Here is a 10,337-nt window from a genome sequence, read left to right as displayed (position 1 = left end):
TTAACAGTGTTAGGCAGTCCATGGAAAAATTGTACCTACGTCGTACACTGTTGAGCATTTTTGAGTTTGGCATGTAAACTTTGAAAATGTTTTCAAATGTCCGGAACTTGGCCATGGGGTTATTATTCCAAAATTTTGAAAATATAAATAAAAGGAAGGAAGGATTTTTAACAGTGTTAGGTATACTTAAATGCTTGTCACAAATCATTACCTACAAGACACATCCTTTTACGTGCTTCTCCTAGAACGGAAAAGTCTGGTTAGAAAATTTCCGCCCTAGCTGGGATTCGAACCCAGCACCTCCACACAGTGTTAGGTATATTTAAATGCTTGTCACAAATCATTACCTACTTCAAGACACATCCTTTTACGTGCTTCTCCAAGAACGGAAAAGTCTGGTTAGAAAATTTCCGCCCTAGCTGGGATTCGAACCCAGCACCTCCAGACTGAGAGTCAGTGCTCTTGACCACTTAATGTCAGTAGCTCATGGCCAAATGAAGGTCTCTATCAAACGAAACTTTCTTGATATTCGGCTTCAGTTCTTCCACCCTCATGGGTCTTATTGTTGAACTTACTCTGTTTAGGAGGAATTCACACTCTACTGTTGAGTTTTGAACGTGAAATTTTTGGACTGAAGCAGGTTGTAGGAATGGAACACCGCATTGTTTTCGAACAAATAGGGAATGTAGAAGAGACGATAATACTGGGATGTCCTGAAATCAAAGGAAATAGGAGATCATTTTTGACAACAAAAGGGGAAAAAAATGTTGTGATCACACGACTTTAGGATCTATACTCGTAAAAATGACCAAAAATTAAATACAAAGTAGGTCCTATTAGACAATAAACTAACGGACTTGAAAGAAGAAGAAGAAAACTAGATAGAAGAAAACCAAACGTTCCCAGAATGAACCTTATCTCTCGAGGATAAAATCCGTCCCGGGCGGGAATCGAACCCGCGACCAGGCGCTTACAAGGCAGACGCACTTCCTTCTAAACTACACCCCAAAAAATCACCCTTTGGACACCCAAAAAACCATAACTCACCTTTGGTTATCTAAATAAGACGAGCTAAGCACCACACTCCACTCCGTCTGATTACTATAGTTGGGTTCCCACTCTGTGCTACGGCCCGTGTCCAAATCTACCAGGAAATCGCAAGCCTCTAGAGGGACATAACGACTGGGTTCTTCCTGATTAGCATCGTTCACGTTGGGGGGTTGCAGGAAGGTACCGTTCAGATGGGGCTGGAAATAGGTCGGTAGTTGTCCTGGACAAGAGAAATGGATTTGTAATTGAAAAAAATTAGAGAATTAGTTTGGGATGGGGCTGGAAATAGGTCGGTAGTTGTCCTGGACAAGAGAAATGGATTTGTAATTGACAAACAAAATTAGAGAATTAGTTTGGGGGGAAAAAATGTGTCTGGCTGGGGGACGATAAGTAAATGGAGAGTAGACCAGCTAAGTCTGGCTGCTGGAGTACTTTAAACAGTTTTTTTTTTTTTTTTTTGACATATTTCTAAAGTTTAGCAATACCGCATCGCGCATTGGACCTGAATGAGTGCCCAAAAAATACAAATTTTGCTGTAGGTAGTTGTTATTCCACTTCTGTTGTTCTTGTTGTTGTTTTGCCTAACAAATAAACAATTTCTTTACAAAAACAATATTGGCGTTCACTGAAAACTCCAAAGAGAGGTCAGGGTAGTAATTTACAAGACATTGAGTACTTCTTCTTCTTCTTCTTCTTCTTCTTCTTCTTCTTCTTCTTCTTCTTCTTCTTCTTCTTCTTCTTCTTCTTCTTCTTGTACTTCTTCTTCTTCTTCTTCTTCTTCTTCTTCTTCTTCTTCTTCTTCTTCTTCTTCTTCTTCTTCTTCTTCTTCTTCTTAATAGCAACGTAACTCCGTCATAGTTTGGATTCATTCCGGGTTCGATTCTCGGATCGCTGAGAGAATTTTTTCGAACGCTACAAGGTTTATTGAATGAAAGAACCATTCATTCTAGATTCTGAAAAAAAAAAAAAAATTCCACTTGCTAGGTGTGTGGAAATCTAGAACTTTTGAATCAAGTTACATAAACGCGTAAAGTCGTAAACAAGCTTTTATAAACAGACGAATTCCTGGAGAAAAATTATTACTCATCAAGTTTACTTGGAACGCCAGGGTTATGTCTAGGCGCGGACTTGCACCTTGCGCCTAAACTATGTGAAATAATCTTTTTATTATGATTTTTTGACAGAGGTACACCGAACTGAATTAAAGAAGGTCTCATCGAAGAAATAACGACAATCGAATCCTAGCTGTCTTCTTTCTCTCTTCGCTTTCGGGACGATAAGACCTTAGCAGTTAGAGTTCAATATGTCAAACCTCTTGAAAAAAGGGAATATTTTGATAAAAAAAGTCTATGAATTGGTAGGTACCTACTGATGTAATTAGGTTTTTGACAGTATATTAGGAAAGAAATCTAATGGTTGGGTGGTTAAGACTTAAGAGTTAAGAATGCCACAGGCCATTGACCTCGCCTATAACTAGTTCAAAACCCTTATAATAATGAGATTCTAATTTTCCCGATAAAATGCTCGATAACCATAAGGAAAACGAGTTTTGGTTCCTTTCCTACTAGGGAATCCTAGTAACCATGGACTGCAAACTAAAGGGACTCCAAAAAAGGGTGTGTACTGAGTTGGACTGTAGGTAATATAAAATATAATTGTACCTAGGTACTTATATTTTTTTAATTTTAATAAAAAAATATAAGTAGGTACATAGAGTAACATAGAAACCTATAAGTTAGTCCACTAAAATGTACCTAGGTAGGTATGTATGTAGGCAGGTACCTACGTAACGGATCCTTGGGTAGGTATGTACATATGTGGGTCTGTACTTATTAGGTAGCTAAGTCTCTAGTAAAAGACTGTTCAGTGTCAGGTCTCAGGTTTTGTACGAAAATATTTACTAACTAGTCCAACTTCTTTGTTATTTCTCATGTGATAACACTATTGAATGATGTGACGTCAGGGAAACACTTCAAAGTACAGGGTAAATACTTTCGTACTGAGAATTTGGACATTGGAATGATACTATGGTACTCTCGCCCTGACATGTGAGGAACAACTGATAGCCAGCACAATTCTTACGCTAAAAAAAATCTGTGTGACACCGGACACTGAAGATAAGCAACGTCGGGCACGGACATTGAGTGGCGTGGTGATGATATCCAGCCAAGAGTCATGTCCTGTTGACTCCATTGGAGGAATGTCTTGTGGTATGACATTATGAAGTGAGGTATGAAAAAGCTAGATGGATTAGTACCTATTTGTTCTGGGACACAAAAGAGCTTTCTGTCTATGTAGATAGGTAACTATGAGAAAAGAAGGCGTGACCGTCACTTTAATGATTGAGTACCGATTATTGAAATAATAAACATACCTAGGTACATAGCCTACAAAGAGGGATTAAAGTGAGGATGTACCTAGGTAGGTATGTATGTAGGCAGGTACCTACGTAACGGATCCTTGGGTAGGTATGTACATATGTGGGTCTGTACTTATTAGATAGCTAAGTCTCTAGTAGTCTAGTAAAAGACTGTTCAGTGTCAGGTTTCAGGTTTTGTACGAAAATATTTACTAACTAGTCCAACTTCTTTGTTATTTCTCATGTGATAACACTATTGAATGACGTGACGTCAGGGAAACACTTCAAAGTACAGGGTAAATACTTTCGTACTGAGAACTTGGACATTGGAATGATACTATGGTACTCTCGCCCTGACATGTGAGGAACAACTGATAGCCAGCACAGTTCTTACGCTAAAAAAAATCTGTGTGACACCGGACACTGAAGATAAGCAACGTCGGGCACGGACATTGAGTGGCGTGGTGATGATATCTAGCCAAGAGTCATGTCCTGTTGACTCCATTGGAGGAATGTCTTGTGGTATGACATTTTGAAGTGAGGTATGAAAAAGCTAGATGGATTAGTACCTATTTGTTCTGGGACACAAAAGAGCTTTCTGTCTAGATAGGTAACTATGAGAAAAGAAGGCGTGACCGTCACTATAATGATTGAGTACCGATTATTGAAATAATAAACATACCTAGGTACATAACCTACAAAGAGGATCAAAGTGAGAAAAAGTAGATATCCGAAAATCTTTCTAGTGACCACAAAAAGCAACCCTGAATAACTGCGACCCCAAAGCCCCAAACACCATTCAGATTTTCCCTTTAGCAAAAACAAACAAAACAAGGGAACAACATTCAACCTTGCAACAAGAGTAAACACACAAAGCTCACGGGTGTTAACAATTAAATCGCATTCAAAATCGTAAATAACTCCAAAGATCACCGGAGATTTCCTCAGTCCCCCCTCCAATTGGCGGATCAAAGCGGCTATATTTTCGCATATTTAATCAAGTTTTTTATCAGCAAGTCTATCAATAAGCAACTAGTCATTTGGAGGTGTGTCCGCAATTAAATCGCATTCAAAATCGTAAATAACTCCAAAGATCACCGGAGATTTCCTCAGTCCCCCCTCCAATTGGCGGATCAAAGCGGCTTTATTTTCGCATATTTAATCAAGTTTTTTATCAGCAAGTCTATCAATAAGCAACTAGTCATTTGGAGGTGTGTCCGCTTGAGAAATAAACAAACAGTGAGCTTTTCTATTTTTCGAATCTTTTCGTCAGTTTTACGTCAAGTTTTGTGGTTTTCGAGTTTCGAACCAACATGGGTCGACTAGGCCGAACCAAATATTTTGAATTCGGTGTCCAGCAACAACACGTTAGGTATGTATTCAATTTGGCCGCCAGAGAGAAGAGCCTGGTGATTTTTAAGTCAGAAAATCGAGATAAGGCGATTGGAGATTATACCCTCTTTGAGGTGATAGGTGTCTTTATGACAGTTAAGGTAGGCTAGGCAAGTTAGGTATGTATTCAATTTGGCCGCCAGAGAGAAGAGCCTGGTGATTTTTAAGTCAGAAAATCGAGATAAGGCGATTGGAGATTATATTATTATACCCTCTTTGAGGTGATAGGTGTCTTTATGACAGTTAAGGTAGGCATGTTAGAGCGCGATAAGTCTGTTTTGTTATCTCGCTCTTCAAAAAACGTGAAAGTGGAACCCAGATAATGAGAAAAAATACAATAAGTACGTAACTATTTTATTTGGACTGTGAATTTAAGAAGGACTAACTAAAAATTTGGAAGTTCCTCAGAATTAAGATTAAGGGTAGGTATAGGTAGTAGGTATACAACAATGACAAATGGAAGACCCTATACTGTTTTTCAAATTGAAAACAACACCCCCAAAGGCTGAACAACAATAGACCAAAGTAGACGTCTTGTTTATTTCAAAGTGATTGTTGTGATCAAATCCCCTGGGGACATTTATGTAAGAAACCAGGGACTGTGTATAGGTTGGGAGGTCCGAGGTCCTGAACTCCTGACAGAGTCTCATTCTGGCAGTATAAACAGGGTATATTCTATTCTATTGAGGTTAGTGAAAAGGAACACTTGGCAACATAGGGTTAGTGACAAATATGTACGTGGCAAGATGGGGTTAGTGACAAATGCACAAGTGGCACATAGGGTTAGTGACAAATGTATACGTGACAACATAGGGTTCGTGGTTAAAGATTTCTTGGCAACATAGGGTTAGTGAGAAATGTGTACGTGGCAACATAGGGTTAATGACAAATGCCTAAGTGGTAACAGAGGGTTAGTGACAAATGTGTACGTGACAACATATTAGGGTTAGTGTTAGTTTCTAGTGACCAAAGATATCTTGGCAACATAGGGTTAGTGAACAAAAGACTTGGCAATTGTCTAGACTCCAGAATGACCTTTGAGACTCTTGCACTGGACCATCAATATTGTCTCCTCCTAGACCTACATAAGCTATTGCATTATCGCTACGTCATAGGAACCCTGATAACCAATGCATCTTTCCTTGACGTAATAAAAATAGAAACTCAGTTTTATGAGAAAAGTTAGTTTGTGGTATGGATTTCGTAGGGAAAAATATTGATCTACATGGTTATAATTTATAATAAGAAAAGAGATGCATAGAAAGACGTAGAAAACATGAGCGGCAGATAGAAAAATAATAGGTGTCAAATATATCAGTAGAAAAGTATGAAAATATAAAATGAAATCTACACGTGAATTACCTTATTATAAAGGCCCAAATGAAGAGGCGATAAGGCCTAGGGAGACCTTAACCACTTGACTGGCCTAACCTTGATCTAGTAAAGGGGATTGGTGATAAATATTGTTATTTCTTTTCCATGAGATCAGACGTCTCCAACTTTTACACATGTATTTTCAATTGGAGTGGTCAATTTTAAGAAGACTCCAAGTCCACTTCTACTACTTTTTAGGAGAACAGAAAATGGACTTGGGGTCTTCTTACAATTTCCGTTATTCAAGATGAATTTGATGATGGAAAATTGTGGATTGTCAGTCGTCGGTTGGAGACCACTGAATAAAAATAGGTGAAGGTTGGGGTTAACTCTGTCTCGTGTCTGCGGGGAAGGTTAACCTGAAGTATGTATTGGGAAACTACTGAGGAGGTCTGTAAAAGAAGGCCCATTTTCTATACTGTTTTCCACGGCCATTCTTTAATGAACTTTCCCAAAAATCAATTCACGTCATGTAGGTATCAAAGTACTCTTAATAGAAATTCAATAAAAATCCCTTATCTATGTACATATATGAAACTTTAATCTTCAATATTTTCAAACATCAATATTTTTAACAATAACAAATTTTATACACGGTTTTTGTTTTTTGAGATTTGGTGGGTAAATAACAAACAACATGTTATTATTGTTTTTTGTTTTTATTTGTTTGCTATTATTTTTTGTTCTGTTTTTCGTTTTTGAAAACTTCTTCAAAACCAATCCAATATTACCTCCTACTAGGCCTCAAGTTCAGCCGATTTTTCCATGAAATAAAATACATAACTCAATATTCATTATACACTCTCTGCATAGTTTCATTTTCCACGAGTTTACAAAGTTTATTAAACATAATCTACGGGCCAAGCCCATGTATCCAGTACTAGGTATTTCACGATATGGGAAGGAGAGATAGAAGAGAAAAATAGAGGTAATTTTGATTGTTAATAGTTAACTAGAGCTTGTGTCACGGTGTCTAAAAATATTATTTAATAATATTATCATATAATTACTTTCCATCTTTCAATAGAAAAAAGTGACATTAATTAAAAACAATATGATTTAAATTATAAAAGAAAAAATAATACATAATTTAACTTTATTGAATAAAGTCTTTCATCATCTGTACGTTTGGCACACATATCTATCTTAAACGTATGACACAAGCTTCTAAGTGACTTTTTGACTGCCCTTAAACCAGGGTTCAGTTTGACTAAGGAGTAGAGAATGGGAGTATGGGACCACCTCTGAGAGAAATTTTCATTTCGAACATTACACTTTCCAACAGAAAAGAAAAAAAAAAAATAGTGCATGAAAGAAATGAGAAAGAGGTAAAAAAAGTAAAAAAGGAGCGTGAGAGGATTTCGGGCGAGTCAAAAAGTCAAAATTAGTTATTTAGTTCCTACGATAGATATACTATATCCCTGTAACATAAAAACACACAGCACTCAACACTACACATTCAGAAGAAAATATACAAGGTGTCCCAGGTAAAACATTGCAAGTTCAAAAACGGCACACCATCTTAAAAAAGTTTGGAACAGGCAGGATTCAAACCCGAGTCGAGCGTCAAAGAGACTAGGTTGCCAAAATGCCAACTATTGAAAAAGTGGTTGTCCATTACTCTATGCCAGCATTCGAGGTATGTTAATTCTGGTTTTGATTGCACCTGCAGATTACTTGGGACACAAACCAAACATCTAAATAGTAGGTAAGGTCAGAAATAAATGTACAAAAGTTAGAAAATTAAAATAAATGACTAGGTACTTTAAAACACAGACTGTTTGCCGAGATAGTAAGTACGGTATACAGAGATATATTATGTCGAAATATAGCAGCCCAGTCTGGATATACGAAATACATCCCAATCACGAAATATATCACATGTATGTACATTGAACATCGGTATTTTTAACTTCGGAGCCAGCCTAGTTAGTTTGAAGGGTGGCGCGTTTGCTTTGTAAACGCTAAGTCGCGGATTCGATTCCCGCCCAGGATTTTATCGTCGAAATATAGCAGCCCAGTCTGGATATACGAAATACATCCCAATCACGAAATATATCACATGTATGTACATTGAACATCGGTATTTATAACTTCGGAGCCAGCCTAGTTAGTTTGAAGGGTGGCGCGTTTGCCTTGTAAACGCTAAGTCGCGGATTCGATTCCCGCCCAGGATGGATGTTATTCTAAACAGATAAGGTCCGTTTTCGGAACGGCTGGCTTTCTCCTAGATCTATCCAGTCTTCCTTCTCTCTTCGTTCTATGGGACGATAAGACCTTAGCAGTTACAGCTCCCTCTATCAAACCTCTTGAAAAAATGAGCTTCGTATTTTCGTTTTAAATTTAAATAGCAAATACATACAAAGTACATATCAACAATAATGCATCTGATTTCAACTATCTCAGCAAATGTTTTTTTTACACTAGTTAATAGAAAATATATATAACAAACATCTAGAATAGACAGTGATGTGAGAAGTGCGATACATAAAAATTGAATATAACGAATCATCTGATGATTAAAATACTGCGGACAAAAATATGAATGCATGAAATAAAATATGTTTGTCAAGAAAATTATTTCTGTACCATTTTTTCCGACAATAATATCAATGAAGCTGCTTTGGAATCTATTTCGAATGAATTATTCAGTGAAACGTGAGCTCATGTGTAAAGAGCAAGTTATAAAATAGAACTGCTTTTTTCAGTGAACTATCCACCAATGGGTCAGTTCCTAGCTCCCCAAGTCCCCATACCTACAAGGAGTTGAAGAGTGAGTTAGGTACATGTTTTAGGATCTGACTCATTGACTGAGTAGTCCAGAGTAGGTAGTTCCTTTTAAAGCTCACCGTCAATTTTTTCAAAGGTTTTTTTATGCTAAGTATTTTTTTTTTTTTTTTTTTTTTTGGGGGCTTTTCCAATTTTTAAAAAAAAAAAAAAAAAAAAAATCGAAATGATGAAGATCCACAATTGTGGAATGAAATGGCACTTCTGATGATCTTATTTTAGAGTCCGCAGAACCAAAATAAACAATACAGTATGTACAAATATGTATTTTAACCTCTAAAGTAGACTGCATAGGAATCGGAATAATGCTATTTCTATCAAAGGGAAAAAAAAAAAAAAAAAAAAAAAAAACAAGTTAACATCCATAAATTTGGATGACATATGTTATTATTATCCGAGATACTTCTGAAGATATTACCTATTATTTATTTCAAAGATTAGTGTTTCACCGCCGTTTTTATTTCGGGGCACTGAAACAACGGATACATTAGACTCGTGCGGTCTGTGTCGTAGCATGCAATAACTCATCTCGCACGATAGCATTTCTATTCATGAGCAGATTGCCTTATACTGACATATGTTATTATTATCCGAGATACTTCTGAAGATATTACCTATTATTTATTTCAAAGATTAGTGTTTCACCGCCGTTTTTATTTTGTAGCACTCAAACAACGGATACATTAGACTCGTGCGGTCTGTGTCGTAGCATGCAATAACTCATCTTGCACGATAGCATTTCTATTCATGAGCAGATTGCCTTATAAATCAATGAGGCCACAGTCACGAGTAGTCACACTGTGAAATGGGTCATTTCCCCTGGATCCTAACAATATCTAATTATATAGATTCGAAAGAAATTTCTCAAGAGAAAGGAAAGGAAACCGATACAAAAATCGCCGCGAGTAATAAGTGACTCCTAAACCACCCATCCAATTTCTGATCACGTAACGCGACTGCTTAACACAAGTGATTGAGGCTGTGTTTATAAACAAGGCTAGACTTTATAGCTCACACCTAGGCTAGCGTTTGTATAGCTTGACATTGAAGTGGTAGAATAGAATAGAATACATTATGTACTTTCCTTCCTATAGGGCAGCGATTTCCAACTAGCAGCCCGCGGAGTTTTTAGGATTTTTTATCCCTAAAAATTGGAAATCCTTCCTTTAGGATAAGGAAAGTAAAAAGGGTAGGTGATAAAAGAGTCACTATAACATCAGCAAGGTACAAGGAGACGTGAAGAGAACAATTACAGCGGAACTTATGTCACCGAAGAAGGTCTCATTTTGCTTCATATTGCATTAGGGACTAGGGTCTGGGTAAACTTAACTTTAGTTTGAAGTTAATCGACATATACCCATTTCCACCTAATAAA

At 37.1% G+C, this 10,337-nt stretch overlaps 1 long non-coding RNA gene across 1 annotated transcript; it reads right to left on the bottom strand.

Annotated features, from left to right (window-relative positions):
• Window positions 1-306: 306 nt before the first annotated feature.
• On the bottom strand, window positions 307-1,266 carry LOC113470014. The gene is made up of 2 exons (XR_003393238.1): window positions 1,048-1,266; window positions 307-713 (listed from the first exon to the last, which is right to left on the bottom strand). It is a non-coding gene; the product is annotated as an uncharacterized LOC113470014 (long non-coding RNA).
• Window positions 1,267-10,337: the final 9,071 nt, after the last annotated feature.

This window comes from Diaphorina citri, unplaced genomic scaffold, assembly GCF_000475195.1.
Source record: "Diaphorina citri unplaced genomic scaffold, Diaci psyllid genome assembly version 1.1 scaffold1337, whole genome shotgun sequence".
Taxonomy (NCBI): Eukaryota; Metazoa; Arthropoda; class Insecta; order Hemiptera; family Psyllidae; genus Diaphorina; species Diaphorina citri.
This window is presented reverse-complemented; position numbering and strand designations above follow the sequence as displayed.